General features: G+C 47.8%; 1 protein-coding gene across 1 annotated transcript in view; it reads left to right on the top strand.

Annotated features, from left to right (window-relative positions):
• Window positions 1–752: 752 nt before the first annotated feature.
• Window positions 753–23,713, top strand: part of GATA4 (GATA binding protein 4) — a 79,036-nt gene continuing 56,075 nt past the window's right edge. Inside the window, exon 1 of the mRNA XM_044939693.2 lies at window positions 753–898. The gene's annotated coding sequence lies outside the window, so the exon portion shown is untranslated. The remainder of the gene's footprint in view (window positions 899–23,713) is intronic.

Genomic DNA, 23,713 nt, shown 5'->3' with positions numbered 1-23,713 from the left:
GCTTTGACTAGACAGACCTTTGTTGGCAAAGTAACGTCTCTGCTTTTTAATATGCTGTCTAGGTTGGTCATAACTTTTCTTCCAAGGAGCAAGTGTCTTTTAATTTCATGGCTGCAATCACCATCTGCAGTGATTTTAGAGCCCCCCAAAATAGGAGTCAATTGATCTGTTCTTTATATGGGCTCCATCCCCTTCCTTGCTGTGTGACTGGACCACAGGCATGTTCCTAACTTCTCTGAGCTCAGTTGTCTCAATTATCTCTTATTATTATGTAATCTGCCTCCCTGATCCTATCCTGAGGAGTCCAGAAAATGCTACAGAGCAAGTGCTTTGAAGATCTTATTTTTTTTTTAATTGCCATGCTGGGAAGAATTGTACTGCTGTTATTATTACTCCTGCCCTCAGAGGACGACTGCACAAACCAACCAAATACCACAGGGCAGCCCTCCCCGCTCAGAAGGACAAGACTAGAGTCTGAGAGGGACTTGGGGTAGAGGAGCCATGCTCTGAATCAGCATTTCTCCCCAAGAACAGTGATTCCTTCCGTTTCTTTCCTGTTGATCTCTGGTCCTTCTGAGCAGGCGAACTTTCAAAAGCATCTCTGGAACCATGTGAACACTGACTATTATTTTTTTAATGTCCAACTAGGGCTTCAGTTCCTAGGAGGGTTTCCTTCCACTTGCACACATACCAAAAAAAAAAAAAAAGGCTTGCTGAATTAATGAACCACTTCTCTTATCTATTTTTCCTGTTATCTAATTCCGAGGGGAAAGCTGGGAGCTCTGAGGGAGCTGGGAGACAGCTCACAACGCCTCCCTCCCACCCGCTGAGAACAGCCTGGAGTCCCCAGGACTGAAGGACGCTTCGAGGAGCTGCAGGAACATCGCTTCTGCTCCGGGTGAGTCCCCACCTGGCCCCCTTGGTGACCCCTTCACCAGGGCAGAGCAGGAGATGCACCGAGGGAGTCGGGAGGGCCAGGAGCAGAGAGGCTGGAAGAGAGGCGGTAGGTGGGGGGAGGAGGTCAGGGAGAGGACCAGCCAGTGTGGAGTGAGGGTGCACAGGGCTCTTGGGCCTTGGGGACAGGAAGGATGAGATTCTTTGCAGGCCAAGTCACAGAGGCAAGGCTTCCTTTCCCACTTTCGCTCTCTGGTTCATTTTATCGGTTTCTCTTTCTTACAATCGGGTGGCATTTTAGTTTCTCATTTCCTGATTCGGCTTCCTGCTTGAACAATCAGAAGTTGATGGGGATGAGCAGTCTCTCAAGAAAAAAAAAAAAAAAAAGAATATGCACCGTGCAAAAATATCAAGTGATTGGACCAGTTGCCCCTGGGCCCCTTGCCTCTGCTTCCTCCAACACACCCAATGGCCTTTCTTTCCCCTGGAGTCCCCGCTGTGGATACTCTGTCTTGAGAACCTGGTTGGAAAGCTTAGGAGAATCCTCCCTGACCCAGATCAGACTTGCCCAGGATGCTTTCGGGGCAGAAAAAATCTCACTGGCATTTTTTGTTGGTTTCTTTGGTGAGTTAGTGAACAGGCCTCACGGCCTTCAGGATCTGATCATTTTCTTTACTTATTAACAGGTCAAAAGTCAACCAGACTTGGTGTCCGGTTTAATTTTTCGTTAATTCTGGAGCCAGAATTGTGATGGGAAGGAGGGGGTGAGGGTGGGTCTTGCAGGTGTACCTCAATGATCACGCTTTTCTTTTCTGAGTTCAGTTTGTACTTGCAAGAGTTTGGTTGCATATGGTTTTTGCAAACACATCAAAATTACCTCTGCTCCCTATAAACCCATTCCTTGGACAAATGAGCTTTGGATCTTATTAGTAGCTGAGAAAAGGAGATACAGTGGCTAAGACAGAGGGATAGCTCTGAGAGGGCACAGTTGAGAATGACAAATCAGTGCTTAAAAATGAAGGCTCTGTGGGGTTTGAAACCAGGCAGGTTGAACTTTTTCCGCTGGCCCAAAAGTTGGAAATAGATAATGGCAGATTTTAACTCTGTAGCCTTTCAAGGACTAAGCAGCGTTCTTCGGGAACTGGGAAGGAGTTAGTGCAAAGTCTCTTGGTGTCTGTACAGTTACTACAAATATTAGCTCTGCAAAGAGGAGAAGGGAAACTTTTCCTGTTTCCCTCTCGCAGTCTTTCAGCCAGGTGGTTCAAAAGTTCTGCCTGACTTATCTTTCCCCTGCCCAACTCTGAGTTCCTTCACCTTCCCCATTCCCCTCAAAGGTTTTTATTCTCGGGCTTTTGTGTTTTCTCCAAAATTAAGGGAATTTGAGAGGTTTTTAGCTCGGCAAAATCAAGAAAGTACCCCTCTGAATTGAATGAAAATCTTACTGTGAAAGGCTACTAGAATCCCATGATTTATCATCACAAAATTGATTTTTTTATTATTAGTAGTAATGTGTTGGTTTTTGTTTGCTTGTTTATGTCTGTTAGTCTTATTTGAATAAATAAGCCTAGCATAAAAGGATATATAAAAGTCCTGCTTTATAAACTTTTTAAACATAATTCATTAGAGTTCATTTGTAGCAAAACAGACATATCCTGTTTCTTCTAAAGAATTCATTCCTGAAAGTGACTTTGCATTTGTGAATTCAATTGGCAGGGAGGTGAGAATCTCAGTTTCCTGTGGTTGGTACTGAGGAAATATTAATAAGTTGCTCTTTATCCAGTTTTATTTCTCAAGCCCAATAAAATATCCATTTCAAATGACTTTCTAATGCTTTGTTATATTTGCCAAGTGATTTATGGGGCGGAAAATTGTAGTTCAGCATGTGTAAGTGCAGAGATGGTTTAGCGCTGGGGACAGTAGAAAGGAGGGGGTTTAGGGTTGGGGCAGCGCAGAGACTGAAGAAATTCAAGCTATCAATCTCCAGCTGTCTAAACACAGCACCAAGTGGAGATTTGAGACAATTATCCGAATAATTGGGGGTGGGGTGGGGAGGCACTTTCACCTGAACTGTCTGGATAAAGGGGAGGGCAACACAGGAAAAAAAAACTAGCACGGGGAGGGCTCTGCTTCGGCTTTTTCCGGGATCACGCGAATTCGGACGATTTTTCTTTAAATTCTCCGACTTAGACTTAGGGATGGCAAAGAAAGCTTTCCAGAAAAAGCTTAAAAGGGGCTCCCGTCGCACCACTGGGCAAGGCGGAGGGTGGGCGCCCCGCCCGCCGGGCCTGCGCCGCGGGACGCCCCCGCCGGGTCTGATAAAGCCCCGAAGCCGATCTAAGGTCAATAAACCAGGCGGCGTCAGGCTCTGGCGGAGGGTCGGGAAGGACAGGGGCGGGAAGGGAAGACAAGCAGTCTTGAGGCTGTCAGCGAAATGGAAAGGAACGGAGGACCGAGGAGGTCCGGGTCCGGGCGCCGGCGTGGGGCGCGCGGGGCCGAGACTGGGCCGCGGTGCGGGGCGCGCGGCCCACAGGAGGGAGTCGGGCGGCCCGGCTGGGTGGATCCCCGCGGGCGCGGCCCCCTGACCGGCAGTGAAGGCGGCGACCTTGAAAAGTAAATCGGATCCCCAGCGATCAATCGTAACTTCGCCGAGAGTTTGAAGAAGGAAACGAAAAGTTTGGGGGGCGGGAGGAACAATTTTTTTTTTTAAAGAAACGGAGGAGGGGTGAGGTGGAGACGCTCAAATAATGAGAACACTCAATAAAACTTCTGGGATGCTTGTAAAAGCCAGGGAATTGTCCCAAAACGAGAGAAACTAGGAGAAGGATGACAGTGTTCATCATTAGTCATCCATTTTAATCCCTTTTGTATGGCGTTTAAAAGTTTACAAATTCCTTTTACATATAGTTCTTGTTTCTCCCACTCCTCGCGTGGCGAGAAGAAAGATTGGAAGTAGTTATTCTGCCCAAAGTTACATCACGTCGCCAGGGTTCCCCGCAAAGGGACTCAAACCGGTTGCTAAGTCACTCCTCGTCATCAGAGAAGGTCTTCCCAGGAAAGAGCCCGGATAAGTACGCAGCCCTGCGGAAAACCGGTGCACGGAAGCCTGGACCAGCGATTGGGGTAGTTAACAGCCGCGATCTGGTCCCTCCCGCTGAGCAGTCTAGTGCAAAGCCCGGACGAGAGCAGATGCGCGATGAGCTGCTGCTGCTGGTGGTGGAGGGGGCTCCCCTGGAGGCTCGCAGGATCCCGGCTGACACAGCGCCTAGAACCGACGGATTTCCGCAAATAAACACCACCCGCCTTGAGTTCTTTCCACTCTCCCACGCTTGGCCCACGAGGCTGCGGGGTCCAACTTATTCGCATTCCTGGCGCGGCCGAAGCTGGTTTGGTTTGAACTTATTTCAGCTACTGTGGTGCTATGTAGGCCAGGCCACCTCGGATGGGTGTCGAGTCCGAGGTCTCCAGGGTCGGGTCTTAGGCCCTGGGAACCCCGCGCAACCGAACTTTCTGAGCGCAGCAGGGCTGGTAGGCGAGAAAGCCCAGGCCGCAGGCGCGGTCAGTCGTGTGACCTCGGGCCTGAGTGTGGCGCTGATCAGAACGCCGCCCTAGCTGCCCTCTGCAAGGGAGACCCCTTTAGGGGTCTGGGGATGCAGGATTCAGGACGCACTCATGGCGGGGGCGGGGGTGGGGCGCTGTACGGGTTAGGTGGCGGGCAGGAGTAGGTGTGCTAACTTTGCCTGCCTCCTCCGCTTCTCCCCCTGTGAGCTGAGCTCTAGCGGCCCCAGACGCCGTTGCCCCCATGGTCGGAATAGCAAGGCTTGTAGTGCAGCCCCGTCCCCCTGGTGTCTTTCCGGTCGCGACTGCCCTGTGAGGTTCCTAAACAGTCCAAGAATCACTGTAGGAGTTTAATCAGAAAGGTTATTCTTACACACAACTCCCCAGTTAGGCTGTTCTGCATCTCAACATCCCGTATGGAGGATCCCCTATCCCCAGGGTCGAGGGTCGCAGCGAACCTCCGCAGACTCCGAATGGCACTGGATCAGTCATTTCTTGGGCCGGGTTTGGAGGGTTATGGGATCTGGGAAGGAAATGAATGGCAAACACCCCGGGCTCGAAGGCTTAGTGGCCACGGACACCGGGTTCAGGGAGTCTCGCTCAGCCCGGCTCAAAGAGCCGTAGTATTTCAGGCACGTTCCCTTCCCGCGCGGGGGCTGGAGGTAGATTTTGCGCAGCTTCTGGACTTGGAACTTACGAAGGATAAAGGGTTCCCGGGCCTGGGCACGCGGATTTTTTTTTTGGGGGGGGGGCAGTGTTTTAATCACTTCTCAGCCCGCTCCCCAAACTCGACTGTTCCCCAGCGAACCTCCTCCTAGTCTTGGATAAAAACTCCTGGCAGATCCTTCCCATACGACCCGTCTCTAAACTCGGGGGCAGAGGCTGCAAAGCCCGCTTGGAGGTGAGGGCGGGGAGAGGGGGGGCCGGGGTCCAGTGAGACGTGGGCGGGTGTCGACGTGGGGCTGGGGTTGGAATGGCTGGTGCTTTTTCTTTAGCTACTGAGAGGTGTAATGTCTCCCTCATCCACGCCAATCGTCGTTCTTAGGGATTTTCTTTATTCGTTTAATATTGTCTTCTTAACTTAAACGCTCCGCCTTTAAATTTTCCTCTGGGTCTGGCTTGATCTTTCCTCATCCCAGCCCGAGACCCTTACTCCTTATGATAAATTCGTTTTTATTAATTCGGGTGTCCAGTTCCCACCCAGAAATTACCCGATGATGTCCTGTTGGATGAATCAGGGGCCTTCCTGTTCGCGACTTATTTTAATTCATGAATGTTAAACTACATGGTAGCAGTTTTTCTCGCCTTTAAGGAATTTCTTAAATTCCCACCTCTAATTAAATAGCACCCTACAAATTATTTTCCAGCTTCTAGGTGGACGTCTAACAAGATTGATTCTCTCAAATCATGATGCAGTGGTGTTGATATTGTTGTTTTTTAATGTTGTAGAAACATTTACTACTGAGCCAGTTGATTTGTCCTACCACACGATTTATTATGGCTTTCCACTAACTCCAAAGATTTAGCAGGAAACTGATATGGTATAAATAGATAACTTTCAGTTGTTCATCAGCTAAGATTTTGTTTGCTTTCTGTTATATCAGAGTAGTTCCAGTGTAATAATGATAGAACAATTAGTCTCTCCTTGTAGATAAGTCATTATTTTGAGCATTTATTATATGTTTTCTGCCGAATTTGTTGTTAGAGCCTACTTGAAAATGTAGTTTCCTGTAAGAGTGCTGATTAATAATAGATCCTTTTCATTTTCAGAAAATGACTGGAGATCACGAAAAGATAGCTCATACCAGGGGAAAATGTGTTGAGGTTTATTACTTCAAGAAACTTTAACAAGGAAACTCTAAAGAAACAAAATCATTAACAGATAAAACTTGATCACAGGGAATTCAGAGTGGAGGTCAGAAAACATAGAGGAAGCTATGCTTCCTCTGCAATGATTCAAAAACAACAAAAATTAGGAAAACTACTACCCTACTGGTCACCCTGTTACTGCAAAAATCTCTTTCTAGTATTAATTGAAGGGAGGGGGAGTGGAGTGCATGGGAAAGGTGTTCAAAGTGTTCCTAGCTTCTGGAAATTTGACAAGCAGAATCTACCAGTCTTAGAACTTCTCGCTAGAATTCAGCAGATAGTAGCTACAGAGCACATCGGATACCTGCTTCCTAAAATGCTATGGGAGTAGCGGCAGGAGTTAGGGTTCAGGGCAAGTTCTGAGAAGAAGTTCTAGGAGGAGACAGCCTGGAAGCCACAGGGATTTGTCAGCTCTCCTGGGCCTGTCGTTTCCCGGGCTTGGCACGGGGCTGCCTTAGAAAGCTCTCAGCATGGTGGCCGCTCGGGTTTGCTCCAGCTGCGATAACGAAGGGGCCAGCTATCTAATCTGGACAGCAGCATGAACAATCCATTAGACCTCGACATTTATCTGGGGCGGGGGAGGAAGGAGGGATGGGGCTGGCGTGCCCCACCAGGACTAGGAGGCGCTGAGCTGGCCCATTGGAGCCTGGATGGGGTGTGGGTGGGGGGTGGGGGGAACTGGTGAAGCAGAGTTTGTGTGGACTCACAATTCACCCTTGCTTGGTGTGCTTCCGATGCTGGTAAATTACAATTTACCCATTATCAGTGTAAGGACGAATTAGGATCCCTTTGGGTTTGGAGTATTATACGTTTTATCTTAGGCAGTTCAGTGTACACTTCACAATGTCTCATTCATACTCCACCCCAATTGCAGGGCACTGTCAGATTCCAATTTTCACCAGGATTCCCAGGACCTGGGAGACCTAAATCCATCCACCCATTCTTTCATTCAGTCATTCGGCAAACATTTACAAAGCTTCTCTCTGCCAGGCATTGTGCTTCGTTCTGACAGGTTGAATTATTTGCCCAAGACGAGGGCTATGCTGGCGACAGAGGCGGAACCCTAAATCAACTATTCCAGCCCTGTGACTGCTCACTTCTTTCCCCTAAAACACACAAATCAGAAACACAGGGAGTTGCAAGGGCCTCAGGGGTTATCCGGTCCAGCCTACCATTCAATGCAGGAATCCCCTCCTCAGAAGGCGGGCAACGAGGCCTGCGTGGGCTTGAATGTGGCTCCCAGGACTGGAAAGTCTGTTCTGGGAGAAATCAGCCTCTGCCTGCCTTCACCTAAGCTCAGGATGCTAAGCCCCTCCAGCTACTGTGAACCCCCAGGTGTCCTGCTAACGAGCTGGGCTACCTTCCTTTCAGACTTGCCCTGGGAATGGAATCTGCAAGTACAGGATACTAACCCCCAGGTAATGCTTGGGCATTAAGGGCCTTAGTCCAGCTGGCCTGCCTCCCCCTCCCATAGTGGGTATTTGCTGCTGGGTCAGCAGTAGCCAAAGAATCTTCAGAGCTTGGATTTTTGTCTCAACACAACTACCTACAAGCTGGGTGACCTGGAGCAAATGATTTCACTTCTGTTTCTGGCATATTCTAGAAATAAGATACATGAATGTGCTTCTCAGTACTGGAGGATACCACCTTCTTCAAAGATAAAATACCCCCTCATTAGTAAAGAGATTGTTGTCATTTGCTGTTTAAAAACTTCAAAGTTACAAAAGGCAACTTCTGAACAATGACCTCATCACAGAGAACATTCTGGAAACTTTAGAACTGATGAGAAACTAGGTGCGCACTGTCACTGGGTGAGTGTGAGAATTTAGGCTGTTAGAATAATGTGATTTGAATCCCACCCCCACTGCTTACTGGCTAAGTTGTGTTCAACTCTTTGCACCCTCACGGTCTGTAGCCCACCAGGTTCTTCTGTCCATGGGATTCTCCAGGCAGAAATACTGGAGTGGGTTGCCATTTCCTTCTCCAGGGATCTCCCCAATTCAGGGATCGAGCCCACACCCACGTCTCCTGCATTGGCAGTCAGATTCTTTAGAATTGAGCCACTTGGGAAGCCCCCACTGGCTATGTTGTCTTGGGCAAATTACTTACCATTTCTGTGCTTCTGTTTCTTGTCTTTTGAAATCTTCACAGACGTTAGAGGGCAGAGAGGACCTCTCCCAGTCCCTAAAATAATCTCCATAATGTAGTTCATTAGCATCAATATCCCTTGTGGGTTTGGTTTTGTTTGTTTCTTAACCTGTAACTTCAAAACATTTAATAGTTAAATTTGTCTACTAATGGGTAGACATTTTCTCTAAAATTGATAACTATCTTTTAAAATTATCTCACCCAAAATGGAGTGTTGCTGGTGGGAATTTTAGGTGCAGCCTTTCTGAAAGGCAATTTAACAATATGTATCCAAAACACCACAAATATTCATATTTTTTGACCCACTTTTTCCAGTAGTAGCAATTTACTCCAAGGAAATAATCAGAGGTTTACAAGATGCTTTGCTTTCCAATATTTGTGTGAACTTGACAAGGACCCTTCAAACATATATTTAGTTTAGTGAAAAATAGAAAATAATATAAACTCTGAAAAATAAGTTACATAAACTGTGCAAAATCCATAATGTAGCCATCAAACTATTTTTTCTTAAAATATTTAACTCATGGGAAATCTCATAATATATTTTTAAAGAATAAAAAGAAGATTATAAAAGAATAAAAAGCAGATTATGGAATACTTTATACAGTGTGAAACTGGCTGAGTGGGGTGGAGGGGAGAGAGAATTAGATAGATGGAGAATATTAATGTTCTCTGTTTTTCTTTCTAGGTGATGTGGTTAAGGATAGGTTGTGTTTTCCTGTGTTATACTCATTTGTGTTTTCCAAATGAACTACAATGAGCTCCTGTTTCCTTGAAACTAGAAAAAGAAATTATTTGAGAGGGGTGGGGATAATTGGTCAGCTCCAAGACCAATTCTCTTGCTTCCTAAGATTTCATGACTATAGTGCTTATGACAAACACTTATTCATTTTGGAGAATTTAAAGTTTCCAAAACTCAATGGACTCAAATTCCAAAAACAGTCCTGGACTCTAGAGACGTTTATACTTGGTGGGAGTGATTTTTCCACACAGATTCCCCCTCCTCCTTTAGAAAATCTTTTCAAAGTCATCCAGATTGTCTCAGAATTTCACTTGCAACCTTGAGTGTTTCTGAAATTGAAAACAACAGTCTAAGTTCTTGTAACTTTTTCCTCTTCTCAAAACTCCCTTTGCTGGCAGAAGGATGTGCTGGAATGTGAGGCCAGGTGCTGGTCCAACTGCAAATAAAAGCTGCTTATTCAGACCCAGGAGAAGAGGAGGAGGGAAGGCAGACATTTAGTGTTGGCCCAAAAACCGGAGAGGGTTTTCAGAAGGGAAGACCTCTGTGAAAGCAAGGAAGTTAACCACTGAGAATGCAATGTAGGACAAAATAAATTACAAGTATCTAGTGAAATAGTTTTAATTTGTAGAGGATTAAGTAACAGTTTATAAAGAAGAAGGCTGCCTTCCTTCTACTTTATATGTGCATTGTGTGATGGGGTTGCGAGGGAAAGTGGTAACACAAATAAATGGAAACAAAATCCCATCATGAACTCAGAGAGCCTTCAAAGGTCTTGTACTGAGATTTTTAATTTAATATAACATATTGGGTCAACAGAAGATAAAAGTAGCATGGAGCTGAAGGCTGATTTCATTGATATTAATTGTGGAATAAACAAGCAAATTTTAAACATTGGAGTCTGAATACAGTAGGGGATAGAGATTTAAAATACCACTCCTATCCTCTCTCTCCAAGCTCTATACTTTTTGTTTGTTTGTTTAACTTTGAGGTCAGCCTTTGATTGGTTGGTTGGTTGGTTGGTTTGGTAATAAAGGCATAGGAATAGAATTTTGGTAGAACTGCAGAATTTAAGTTTTTTGTAAACTGGAGTGAGTTTCTGTCCATCCTGCTCCATCTGTGAGGCAAGCAGGGCTCTAGTAAGGCACCATATTTATCTTTACGCTGCATTTGCAGGCCCCCTTCACTGCACAGTCATGGTAGTAGGTGATGTCTTAAAGACTGATCTCACAGGAGCACATTCTAGACATCTTTGCTAACTGAATTCTCTACAACAAAATCGTTATCAACCACTGATTTCCCTTGTCTCGGAAGGGAACAAACTTAAGCCTTGGACAGACCATATGTACCCTCCACCTGGCCAGGATACATCCCAAAGCAAGGGGTATAAGAAGTAGTAAGGACAACCAGAGTTACGAAGCATGCATATTTCCAAAGCCTTTACAAAATGCTTTATTTTTCTATTAACGAGGATTTCCTAGATCTGTGGGCCAGTAGATACAGGCTGATTTTCTTATGACTGTGCCATTTAGCATTCTCATAAATGTCTCATCAGGCAAGATTTTCTTGAATACACACTGACCCCAGGGAAGTATCCTTAAGTAGTCAACCTCTATATAATTTTAAAATAATTTCCACATGTAATCAAAACAGAATGAGAGAGGTCAAACAAGACTTCCCTTGACCCCACTACAAACTGATTAAACAAACTGCCTCAATCGATTGCCCGATTTGTAAATTGGGGACAAGGAGTAGCATTTATTGGAGTCCTTTCATGTACATATCACATTTGATCCTCACGTTTGATTGCTCCCTGGGGCAATCAGTGTGGATATTAATAGTATTATGCCCGTTTTATAGGTGAGGAAACTGAGACTTGGAGATGTTGCATTGCCAAAGGTCACATCGCTAATAAGTAACAGAATAAAATTCAAAATGCCCTGCTATATCTAGCTCGTGCTGCCTCCTCCACCCTCCAGGAGTATGCCAAGGACTCCTGAGATGGTCTGTATGAACTGATTTGTAAAAGATCTCATCAGGATCCCTTAATTTACTCATCTGAAAATCTGGAAATCAAGGAATGACAGAGCTGCAAGTTTCTTAAAGCTTATTTAACTACCCCCTCCCTTTCATTTTACAGGTGAGGCTCAGGGAGGTTAAGTGATTTGCCAAAGGTCACCCCACAAGTTGGTGGGAAATGACCAATGTCATTTTTAAAAATTAGTTAAAACAATTTCCTACCAAGCCCATTTTTATGGCTTATTTTAAGCAGGTTAATAAGTATACCAGGCATAGCTTTAAACCCAACTGAGTAAATGCTGACACTAGTTTATAGATTCAACAGATAAGTAGCAATAAGGAATTATTCATCTCTCATTTATCATCCAGCCTCTCCAAGGTGCAAGTTATAAAGTGAAGCAAATAGCAGTTTAAGAGCCCCCACACATGGGAGATCAAAACAGTGAAAATAAAGTGGTTCAGGAAGCCATCATTTATAATGTGGCTTGGCCCCCAGGTCTCCTGAAATGTGAAAAAAGTGAAAGAAATTTGTGCATTTCACAAATAGACACTTTTGTGGTACAGACTTCCATATTTCGCTTCCAGATGCATCCCGTCTTAATTCATCCTTTGGAGTGTGTATTGAGCACCTACTGAATGCAGGGCACTGTGGAAGGTATGGAGAATGATTAAATACTATTCCAGCCATCAAGGACCTTTTACGCTTAATAAAGTGGCAAAATAAAACACACACACACACTCGAACCTCAGTTAGTGGGTATAAATGAGGAAAGGGAGACTGCCCTGACTGCTGGGGAAGCCGCAACAAGCAGCAGACTGAGGAGGTGTCCTTGCACAACCTTGTCCCCAAAAACACTTCTTTATCATAAGCACAGTGCTGGCAACCATCACGGGCAGAAAAAAAAAAAAGGCTGTGAATTGACTGCCCCAGTTAAGAAGGAATCAAAAAACCACATTTCCTCCACTCAGCTCCATGTTAAATACAAACAACCTGGTGAAGAGATGGAGGGGGTCCCCTAGGATGTGAACAGATGTTAGAATATTTGTAACATATGCTGATGATGAGTAAAATTAACAGTTGATTTGCTTATTTGGAAGGTGAGCTCTAATGAATTCTCACATTGTTCTTCAGGAGGACTGGCTTACTTTATTATTTTCTAAAAGTCAATCCCAGTACCCCAAGGGTGAGCCTTGAGGTTATTGACATAATAACAGGGCAGTCACAGATCCATAGTGACTTTGCTCTCGCTGCCCAGACAAAAGATACTGTGAGGCTCCTCTTGGAGCCCCACTCTCACAAAATGGAAGCATTTTCCAAGATATTTACTCAAAATCCTTTAATTTATGGGACTTTCCTGGTGGTTGTGGTAAAGAATTCTCTTGCTGATGCAGGAGACACAGGAGACATGGGTTCTATGCCTGGATCAGGAAGATCCCCTGGAGGAGGAAATGGCAACCCACTCCAGTATTCTTGCCATGGACAGAGGAGCCTGGTGGGCCACAGTCCATGGGGTCACAGAGTCAGACATGACTGAGCGACTGAGCACAACAACATCAAACTTTAATTTGTAGATGAGGAACCAAAGCTCAGAGAGTCCAAGTGGCAAAAGGTGACCATTCAATATATGTGAAATGATGAGTGAAGTGTGTATTACAAATAATTACGCAGGACGTGGGGGGCATAAACTGGGACATGGGATCATCCCATGAAACAATAAGGGTCATGACAAGGACCTAGCCCAGGACCCTGTCTATTATACCTCTCAACCTGCCCACAACTTTGCTATCTTATTTCATTTTGAAGGCTGGAATGTTTAATGAGGATAATTGAAAGCCATTGTCCAGAAACATATTATGTACCCAGTGCCCCTTTTGGCTTGGTTTATCCTCTGTCTAGGAGGTGCAAGGAATGACTGTTGTTTTGAATGTCTCTGACTCCCTGAGACCCTTTACTGCAGCCTTGTTCCCCCGCCCACCCCCACCGGGGCTGAGCCTGGTCACCATCTTCACCTTCCTGCAAAGCGTGGGGGTGGCGGGACTCACCATGTACTCTGGCTACCCCAGAGCTCAGTGTGCCTTATCGCTAATCCTCTCACCCTGGTGATAGCATCAGGGTGAGGAAAGCTTGGCCTTGGGATTCAGATTTATAGAGGGGAGCTATCAGTTCCTACAGCAGCATATTGAAATGGAAGAATAGGGTACGGCCAGCTCTAATACTGGCTCTGCCACTAAATAGCTGTGTGACTCTGCACAAGCCTGTCGCCCTTTTCTGGGTCCTAATCGCCTCATCTATTGAATGAGTGGATTGGACCAGAATCCCCAAGGCCCCTTGCAACTCCAGCTCTCCATATCAGTGTCAATGTCAAAATAAGAGACCAAAGGTACATGGGTCATAGTCACTCCCACAATAGGGGCACTCAGGCTAAGATGCTTGTGAGGCCTCATTAGGCATCTTCTGCATGTGAGCTTTTCTGTGTTTGCACAATGGAAGGGACCACAGCACACGTTTTGCCGTATCCCACCGGTGGCTCAGCAGTGAAGAATCTGCCTGCGGTGCAGGGGGCACAGGAGACACGGGTTCAATCCCTGGGTCAGGAAGATCCCCTGAAGGAGGGCATGGCAACCTACTCCACTTTTCTTCCCTGGAGAATCCCCATGGACAGAAGAGCCTGGTGGACTACAGTCCATGGGGTCGCAAAGAGTCGGACGTGACTGAAGTGACTTAGCTCGCATGTAACATGGTACATCATCTTCAGTCATAAACGATAGGGGTTTATACTGTGTGAAGACAAATTGAAAGCTTCCATTTTCTGAGCTCAATTCAACAAACTTTTAAAAACATCTATTACATATTAGAAGCTATGGCAAATACAGAAATACCAAATAGGATTTCTGCCCTTGATAAAGCTGAAATTTGGGAGAGGGTTATGGAGACAGGCAGACATGTGGAGAGATTAAAAGGAACTAATGTGGTAAAATCTGGAAAAGGAGGGGGGAAGGGATCGATTCTGGGAATTGAAGTCTTTAAAAATGGATTTTCATTCACCTGCCAATGCAGGAGACATGGGTTCAATCCCTGGGAAGATCCCCTGGAGTAAGAAATGGCAACCCACTTCCGTATTATTGCCTGGGAAATTCCATGGACAGAAGAATCTGGTCTGTGGAGTCACAAAAGAGTTGGACACGACTTAGCCACTAAAAAACAACAATGTGAGGTTAAAGCTCATGTTTTTTCCCTTTTTCATCCCTCACAGTACCAATGCTTTGCTCACAGTAGCAGCATTTGGGTTCTGGAATCAAACTACCTGCTTGTAAATCTTGGCGCTGTCAGCTAGTAAGCTAGGCAAGTTATTTAATAGTGCTGTGTCTCAGTTTCTTCATCTGTAAAATGGGAGAATAAAGTGATTGCCTAGATAAATGAGATAGTCAATCTGTCCCACGTTGTTGGCACCATGCCTGGATATAGTAAGTGCCCAGTGGTAGCTGTTACTCAATAAACGTTTGTCTAGGAAATGGAAGTTTTGTCTGCAGTCTGAGCCTTCTATCATAGACATGCAGATGTCTATGATATAGACATTTTGGGTTTCTCACTGAACACATTCATTATCTGTGGCTAAAATTGAGTTCAGACTTAAAGGTCTGGTGTTCCTACCCTCCCTCTGTGTGGGACCAGCAGCGAGCCCCTTGTTATAGAACCTTTAGAAGGACAGAATGGCACCATTTGGAGATGTCCACCTGGGGAGCTTTAGAGTCACAAAGTGTTGATGTAGGAAAGGATCCAGCCTCTGCTACTTACAGACAGAAAACTAAAGCGCAAAGAAGCGATTTGCCTGTGGTCCTGCAGAGTCAGGATTAGAACCCAAAACTTCCAACTCCAAATCAATGCGTTTCCACCAGACACCTGAAACCTAGATCCGACTCCCTGGCCAAGGCTGCTTTTTGCTGTGAGTCTCTTGGGCCACACTGCCTCCTCCCACTCTCCCTACTATGTCACAAAGAAAAGGCTACCTGTTCCCAGTTCTTAGGTCACATCTAACGTAGAGTGAAGGCCCTTACTTGTCAGAGCTAGCCCTCAACTCAGACTGGGGTGAGGGGCGGGGCGGGGCGGGGTGGGGGGAGACAAAAGAAAAATCTGAGCCCTTTAGCACTTCCTGTTAAGTTGTCTCCAGGGCTGACTTACTCCTTCAGTTCTCACCGAAAGTGCTTTGCAGGTGCTATGAGCATGGCCCCTCCCCCCACAGGAGTGTCTCCAACAGAGAAGGTGACCCTGGGGGCTTTCAGTAGAAAGTCAGAGGAAGAAGACAACTTGCCCTAGTTACAAAACCTGTCAGGAGGTCAGAGTGCCCGCTTTTCTGGTCTGAAAGACAATGGGAAGGAAAACTGACCAAAAGCAAGATGGAGGAGGGTGGAAACGGGAGAGTGAGCTTGAGGTTGCGCGTGAACTAAGGTGGATCGTATTTTTTCAAGCGAGTAAAGTGTATTCGCTATTATAAAAGCGCAATTGAAACATTCAGTTCAGTTCAGTCGAAATGTACAAAAATGGAAGGGGGGCGGATTCCAAGCTGGAAACGTACCGTCTTTACATGTAGGTGCACTGACTTTCATTTATCTACCTGTCTTGGTTTCTATCATTATGTAAAAATTCGATGAACTCAAATGGAATGTGCGCCGGGGTCCTGATTTTGCTGCGCTCGCGCGGGCGTGAGTGATACCCGAGAAACTGACGATTCCCGTCCTGAGCTGTGTAGCCAGAGATACTACGCGGCCCCTCCGCTGGGAAAGGCGCTCCTCTCCCCCGGCGCGCGGCTGGAGAGGGCGGGCTCCGGGCTCTGACCCTGGCACGGACCGCGGCTGCCGGGTTAGAGCCGAGGTCCGGGCGCGGGACCTCCGCCCAGGAGGCTGCGATGTCGGCCAGGGGGAAGTGGCGCGGGGGAGCGGGGGCGGGAAGCTGGGCCACAGCCTGGAGGAAGCTGGGCCGCGCACCGGGCGCCGGGCTGGGGAAGTGTTTCAGCGCCCGCCGCCCCCTCCGCGGAGCCGATCCGGGGCGCGCCGCGGGGCGGGGGCGGCCGGCCGGGGGCTGACCCCGAGCGCCGCAGAGTCTGCGCCCGCCTGCCGCCCCGCGCTCGCCGCCCGCCGCCTCGGGTTACGCGGCGGCTGTCGGCGCGCACCTCATCAATAAGGCCTGACAGGCCGCCGGCTCCGCGGCCATCCATCACCCGCCCGCGCGGCCCGAGGCGCAGGGCACCCGGCGCGGGGGGCGGGCGCGGGCCAGGAGCCGACGGCCCTTCAGGAGAGCGGGACAGGAAAGTCCAGCGGTCACCGAGGAGCTGGACCGACTCCACGTGGCGACTCCACAGCCCCGCGCAGCTCGGAAGCAGTTTTCTATCCATCAACAAATATTTGACTTTATTCCAGTTCTTAATTTCAGGGGGACATGCTCATTTGTTTTTAAAGAGCCACAAGGGAGCTTAGAAATGATCTAACACAGCCCGCCCATATCACAGATGAGGAAACTGAGACAGAATGGGAAGCAGGCATGCCTGAGGTCACGCAACCTGGTGGCGATGAAAACGACAGCCTAGGTCTCCTGACCCCGGATTCCCAGCCCACGCGCCGGCCACTTGGGCACTGGGCGGGACCCACGATCCATATGCAAGATTGTCATCAAATATGTGGATTGAACGAAGTCCTGCGTGTTGTAGGTTCTCGGTGTGCCCGCTAGTGCATGAACTCTACAAGGTCGACACAATCTCTTACCCCGAAGTCAGATCGCCTCCTGCGTGTGTGTGCGTGCGTGTGTGTGTACACGCGTGTGAGTGCGCGCGTGCTGAGGTCTAGAAAGAGAAGAGTGAATGAGGCAAATGTATGGGCGTGGCGGGGGGCACCTACATATAAAAATAATAGAGTTCCTTGAATTATTTACTTCCTCTTCCCACCTACTCCCCCACTCTCCGCCCCTCCAAGCATTAAGGTGGTTTCTCTTCTAATTTCTCTGTTGCAGCACTTTTCCGTTACCTGTTTGCAGGGTTCTTTTTCCTCACTGGTCTGAACCAGTTTGGAGGTGGAGACTTGTGTTCATCCTTAGATCGCCAAAGTTTGCCTGATGCATGGCATACAGCAAGCATTAAATACATGTTTGCTATGTAAATTGCAATTCTTGTAAGGGAATCCAAGTAATACAAGTTCAGTGGACACTGAAGCTGAAAGAACTCTCAGATTACAGTGTTTTGTCTCATTTCAGGAGAGACAGAGACTGACTCTTGATTTACTCAAGGTTGCCTGCCAGTAGGATCAAATCTCTCTTGGCCCCGAGTTTTTTTCCCCCCAGGATGCTACGGTCACAGGCTCTCCCAGTTGTGGCTTCCTGCATGCTTTTTACTTCTTCCCTTTCCTTCCCACCTTTTGGATCTTCCACTGCCAAATTAGCAAGCTTTCAAAGGATGGGGAGGAGAATAAGAAAAATCGACAGAGCCAATCTGTTGGCTTTATTTCTAACAGGAAACAGTATTTTGTGGGGTTTTGTTCTGTCTTTGTAGATGGTGGTGTTTTGTGATTGTTGGTGCTATTAATTTTTTATTTCGAGTGAACAGGATGAGATTAAAGCCAAAGACCAATGGGTGTCTGTTAATGTTAGCATTCGTTTGATTGGAGTTAGAAACAATGATATCAGCAACTCTTGGAAGGGGTAGAAATGAATGCACACACACTCACACCACTTTTGTTGAGCGGGAAAGGCATCAGAGCCATCCTATGGTCCAGGTAGTCAGTGGCTTTGGGCTGGCTTGTGATGTCCACTAGACCATGATTTCTGTAGATACAGGTAAAAAGTGTAATTTTATCTGGAATAATGTGCACTTTTTTCTGGTTACTATCTACCTACATGGTAGCCCTTCCACAGGCAGGTCATGAACTGCAGCTGAATGTAATGAAAATTGATATAAGAATCAGAGTCAGAACAACTTATCCTGCAGAACTGTTGTGAGGGTTGAATATGATCATTTACAGAAAAGGTCATGTTTCACCCAATGGAAAGGGAAATACAGTTCTCTTCTTGGGGGCAAACTCATGCTCTCAAGGGCACACTTTGGCTTACTCTTACTTCATGGGACCAGCCGGAGAAAATCCAGTCTCCTGATTGACTAGGTTCTGGCCAGCTGGGTCCCTCCACCCTTCATTTCCTGCCAGCTGGTTGCCTTGGGGAGCAGCAATGTGACTGAAAGTGACTTAGCAATTTCTGAGCTTCTGCTACATGGTCCGGGGACTGTCAGGATGAGAGAACAACCATTCTTCCTGAAATAAGGAGGGCCAAAAGAAGACATGCAAGGCTGTCTTCTGTATATAAATCACTTTTCTGAAGTATCTTAGGTGGGAGTGAAACATGTACCAGGGATGTGAAGTCTCACTAAAGACTGGAGATGTGTGTGTGTGTGTGTGTGTGTGTGGAGACAGAGAGAACAGGGAGAAGAATTTTATCTTGCCCCAGAAATACTTTTCAACCCCCTGGTTTTTCAAAGATACTTTTTCAAATCCCCTCTTTCTGATTTATTGAGGTAAAACTTACATACAGTAAATTCACCCTTTTTAGTGTACAGTTTTGTCAAATATACAAATGGTGTAACCACCACTACAATCAAGACATAGACTAGTTCCAACACACCCCCAAATTTCCTCCTCCCCCTTTGCTGTCGCCCCTCCTCCACCCTCCTGCCCCTGCCAACCTCTCTTTGCTATCCCTACGGTTTTGCCTTTGTGACAATGTCAGATAAATGGGTTCATTTAGTCTTTTGAGTTCCACCTCTTTGATGCAACCCTAGGGCACTTGACATTTTTTCATGTTGTCGGGTGTATTTGTAGTTCATTCTTTTTTGTTCCTGAGTCGTATTCCCTTGCATGGATGTCCCTCCATGTATCTATTTTCCAGTTGAGGATCATTTCTGTGGCTTCCAGTTTGGGACAATTATGAATACAACTGTAAGTTTAAAGATGCCAGCAATCCTCTTTTATAGGTTAAAACACAACTTACATTGAGCTTGTCTTATCCTGAGGCTGGTCGCAAATAATTCATCTGCTGAGCAGCCATGTTCAGGGAGTCTGGGGAGGGGATGTCACAGTATGTAGAGGTAGGGAGGTTGGGAAGGAAGAGAAGAGGAAAGAGAATGAGAGTTCAGGGCTTTTGAAGAGGAATAAAGACCAATTACTCACCTAGTGAAGGAGAATTTGATTGCTCTTGTCACATAAGGCTGTGTCTTATGTGTCAACCCTCCATCCCATCCTTACCCCACACCAAGAAGTGTGTGGGCAATGGGAACGGCATCTCCAGAGACTTCCTGGGGTAGAGGTGCAAAGATTCTTGCCCTCACAGGGGAAAGATTCCAGCCTCTGTGAGCGGTGGTATGAGATGGGAGCGGGGAGACAGGCTCTGTGTGCAGAGGCTCCTGGGGTTGGGCTCTCCACCTCCCAGAGCAAAACCCTGCCAACTCTTCCCCAGCTAGGTGCTGATTATTCCATTTCATTTGGACCCTTGCCTGTCTATTTCCCCCCTTTAGTTTCTGGCGCTTTGGCATCTTGCTGTTGATTAGCACCTCTGCTACAAAGGGCTTGGGCTGTGGAAGAAAGACTTTAAAGGTAGAGCACCCTTGTCTTTCAGTCAAACAGGCGGATGCAGGAGAATGCACAACAGGGAAGTTGAAACTAGCCTAGAGAAATGGAACATCAGGGATCTTCCAGTCTTTCTCTTCACTCAGGTCAAAATACAACAAATACTCTTTTGACCAAAATAGGTAGGTCGAGCTGTGGGGAAGCTCCATGCCTTCCACTTCCTTCTTCTGCTGTTGCAAGAAACCAATCATTTACAAATAATTAATAAATAACCAATACTCTGGCCGCCAGATGCCAAGAGCTGACTCATTAGAAAAGACTCTGATGCTAGGAAAGACTGAGGGCATGGGGAAAAGGGAATGACAGAGGTCAAAATGGTTGGATGGCATCATTGACTCAATGGACATGAATTTGAGCAAGCTATAGGAGATGATGAAGGACAGGGAAGCCTGGCGTGTTGCAGTCCATGGGGTCGCAAAGTGTTGGACACAACTGAGTGACTAAACAACAACAACAATAAATAATTATCTCCAAGTGCCCAGGGGTGTGTGAGAGAGAGCAGCCCACTCTCTTCAGGCACCTGCTGCCATTGAGGAGTGGTGGCCTCTGATCTAACTTTGGGTCCATTACAGGGAAGCCCAGGCCTGGGCAGAGAGGCTCCTCCCCCACGTGCAGGATCACAGGGCTTCCAGCCACCAGCCCCCAGGTCCGCTCAGCTCAGCCCTGTGGCCTCGGCTCTGGGAGCCGCCTGCCCAGGGCGGAGAGATTTCCAGGGAATGGGGGGCAGGGAGGAGATGCTGTTTTTGCACTTGAGCTTCGTGCTTCCTTGACACTTTCCTGTCTCTCGCTCTGCCGCCACGTCGCGGCGCCTGCCTGGGCGTCTTCTCCAGCTCCGGGGTCACCTAGGGCTCAGTGGCCCCGGGAAGGGTGCAGGGGGAGGCCTGTGCGGAAACCGGCCCAGGCTGGCGCTTGAAACACCGCCTCTCCGGTGGCCCCACAGGTCCCGATATGCATGTCGGGGTATTGGACTGGCAGCTCTCCAGGCGCTGGATCCCGGTCACTGCCCGCTGCCCTCCTGGGAACGGGTCACGAGTGGTGGTGGGGGCACGATTTGGAATTGAAGTCACCCTGCGGGGTCCCCTCTCCTCCATCCGGCAGCCCTGGCCTTTCCTTCCCAGTTCTCTCCTTGGCCTCCCCTCTCCCTGGGGGTCTCACTCTCTGTTTCTGTCGCCTGGTCTCTTGACTCCTGTCTCTTCTTTCTCTGAGTCTGTGTTTCCCTCTCCTGTCGACACCCCCTCTTTTCTGGGGTCTCTGTTACTCTCTGCCCTCTGCCAGTCCTTTCCCAGCTGTTTTTTTCCCCTAACACTCCACACGGCCTAATACTCTGTATTTGACTTACTTCTTCTCTGTCTTCCTCTTATAGAATGTAAGCTTCCCAGGCGGAATTTTTCTCTATTTTGTTCTATGTTGACTCCCAGCAGCACAGAAAGCTCCTGGCACCGAGTAGGTGCTCAGTAAAAATAGGATGAATGACTGGATGAATGAATTGTCTAAGGATGGAACGAATCCTGTCCCCTGCTGAGTCTCTGGGGAAGCCCCTCTGGGCTCTCAAGCCAGTCTTTTCTCTGTCCTTTCTGCCTGCCTTCTTTGGTCTCAGCTTCCTCTTGTTTCTGTCTCTCTCCATTCCTCCCTCACTTTTTTTCTTGGTCCTACTAACTGACATGGTCCCTCCAGCTTTCCAAAATGTAGGGGTCCACGCCCTCCACCCTCCCTACCGGGAGACAATACACCTGGCATCGCTTGTCGGCCTTTGTCCCAAGGAGCCTGGCAGCTCCCGGCTCCAATCGCTGTAGGCTCAACGCCTAACCCGGTTCCTAGCAGAACTCAACCTCTAAAATCCTGACTGCACCTGGAAATCCCTTCTTCCTGCAGACCCCAGAGTCCTTGGTCCTTAGAGGCAGCCTAGATTTGGGTGGGAAATTTGTAGGCAGCTGCACAGATTAACACTCCCCAGAGACTCAGAGTGGGCCTTCCTCTCCCCGTGTCTGGCCTGGGCCTCAGGGTTCTACTTAGAGAAATGGCGGTGACTGAGCACCTACTGTATGCCAAGAGATTCACTCCCTTTTGAGACAGTGTTCAGTGGTCCAATTCCCAGCAACCCTGAGAGATTCCATTAGCAATTCCTTTTGTAGTTGTAATCATTCAACAAACATTTACTGGGCAGCTACTATGTGCCAGCCCCTGCTGCCCTCATACATCCTGCATTCTGGCATGTGTGGGGGAGGAAGGGGTGTGTACAAGCAACCACAGATACACTAATTTCTAACTGTGGGGAACAGAAGGCCTAGGGATTAAGCTAATTCACGTTTTTTGTATTCCAGGAACATTTACTGTGCTCTTCCGCTGCACTGGGCACAGCCAGCGCTGCAACTTCAATAGTCCCTGATAGAGGAGGAGGGAGGGAGAGTCCACAAGTGAAAGAATGGTGCCCACATCACCAAGAGAGAGCCCAGAGGTGGCAGCTTAGGTCCCAAAGAGTAGGGCCCCTCCAGTCAACTCAAAGACTCTGCAGGCTCAGGGCAGCCAGGGCAGTGGGTGCCAGAAGCTTCCGCTAGCGCTAGCGACTGTTCCCTTGCCTCCAGCCCCAACCCCCACCGAAGTCCTCTGTGAGGAAGGGGAGAGGGAGCCAGGCTGGGAGAAGGAAGAGGAGGCATGAGAGGGCGTCAGCCTGGCCGCAGGGCGCCCGGTGCTCCGCGCTCCGCGCCCCGCTGGCGGCAAAGCCGGGACTTGCGGGCGCCTGGACCGGGTTTCAGTTCTGGCCTCTGCTGCCCCGGGACCTGAGGATCACTCTCCCCATTCAAAAAACTTTTGGCATCCTTCCCGAAATTAATGAAAACGTAGAGACTCCTTTTAGCCTTTCTTTCCCTTCCCACGGGCTCTTAGATTATGAGACAGGAGCTGTTTTATTTAACCTTGATTTTAATTTTTAAATGTGAGACATATTCAATGAAATTTAGAAATATTTGAAAAGCAAAACGAGGGTTGTTTTTTTTTTTTAAAGCATTTCGTTGTAGAAACTCGATATTAAATAGAATGCTGCTGGTGCTAAGTCGCTTCAGTTGTGTCCAACTCTGTGCGACCCCATAGACGGCAGCCCACCAGGCTCCTCTGTCCCTGGGATTCTCTAGGCAAGAATACTGGAGTGGGTTGCCATTTCCTTCTCTATTAAGTAGAATAAATAAAAGAATTAAGACTCAGAAATCTAGATTTGAGACCTACTTCAGAGAGCACTGGCTTTGCTACCTCCAACAAGGGTCTTAACCGCTCTGGGTCTCTGAGTTCCCGTTTGTTCGAGGACGGGAATCTCTCTGCCTCTAGCACAGCGATGCTGTTGTTTCCTCGAAGGGGGAAAAAAAAAAAAGGAATTCGAAAGTGTTCTGTAATCTGGAAATGACTCTAAAATATGGTAGGATGTGCCAAAAACTCTAGTCCTCAGGGCCGGAAGCAGGAGGAAGCGTTTGCGGTCTGTGACTGAGAGCATGGCTTCGCCTTGCAACACCGGGTAGTATTTTTACAAGTTTGACAATTAAGAAGCCGAGCTGCCTTCTCCTCGCACGTCTGCCGGCCTCGAGGCTGGTAATTCCTTTCCGGGGTGCAGAGCACTGTACCCTTAGGAAGGGGGCGAGGGTCTCTATGCCCCCCTCCCACCAAGAATTCCCAGTGCCAAGGCACAGGGTTCGGGAGGGAAAGAAGGTCTACTAGCTTAATTCGTTCTGCATTTTTCCGTCCACGGGGATGGCCCTGCTCCACACGCTGGTCCTCGGTGCTCCACTTGCGGAGGGTTGCGCTGTTTTCAGTGCGGGCTCCGCGAGTGAGGACCGACTGTCGGAG

This window comes from Bubalus bubalis, chromosome 3 (assembly GCF_019923935.1).
Source record: "Bubalus bubalis isolate 160015118507 breed Murrah chromosome 3, NDDB_SH_1, whole genome shotgun sequence".
NCBI classification, from domain to species: Eukaryota; Metazoa; Chordata; class Mammalia; order Artiodactyla; family Bovidae; genus Bubalus; species Bubalus bubalis.
The sequence above is the reverse complement of the archived record's forward strand: the minus strand, read 5'-3'. Positions and strand labels throughout refer to the sequence as shown.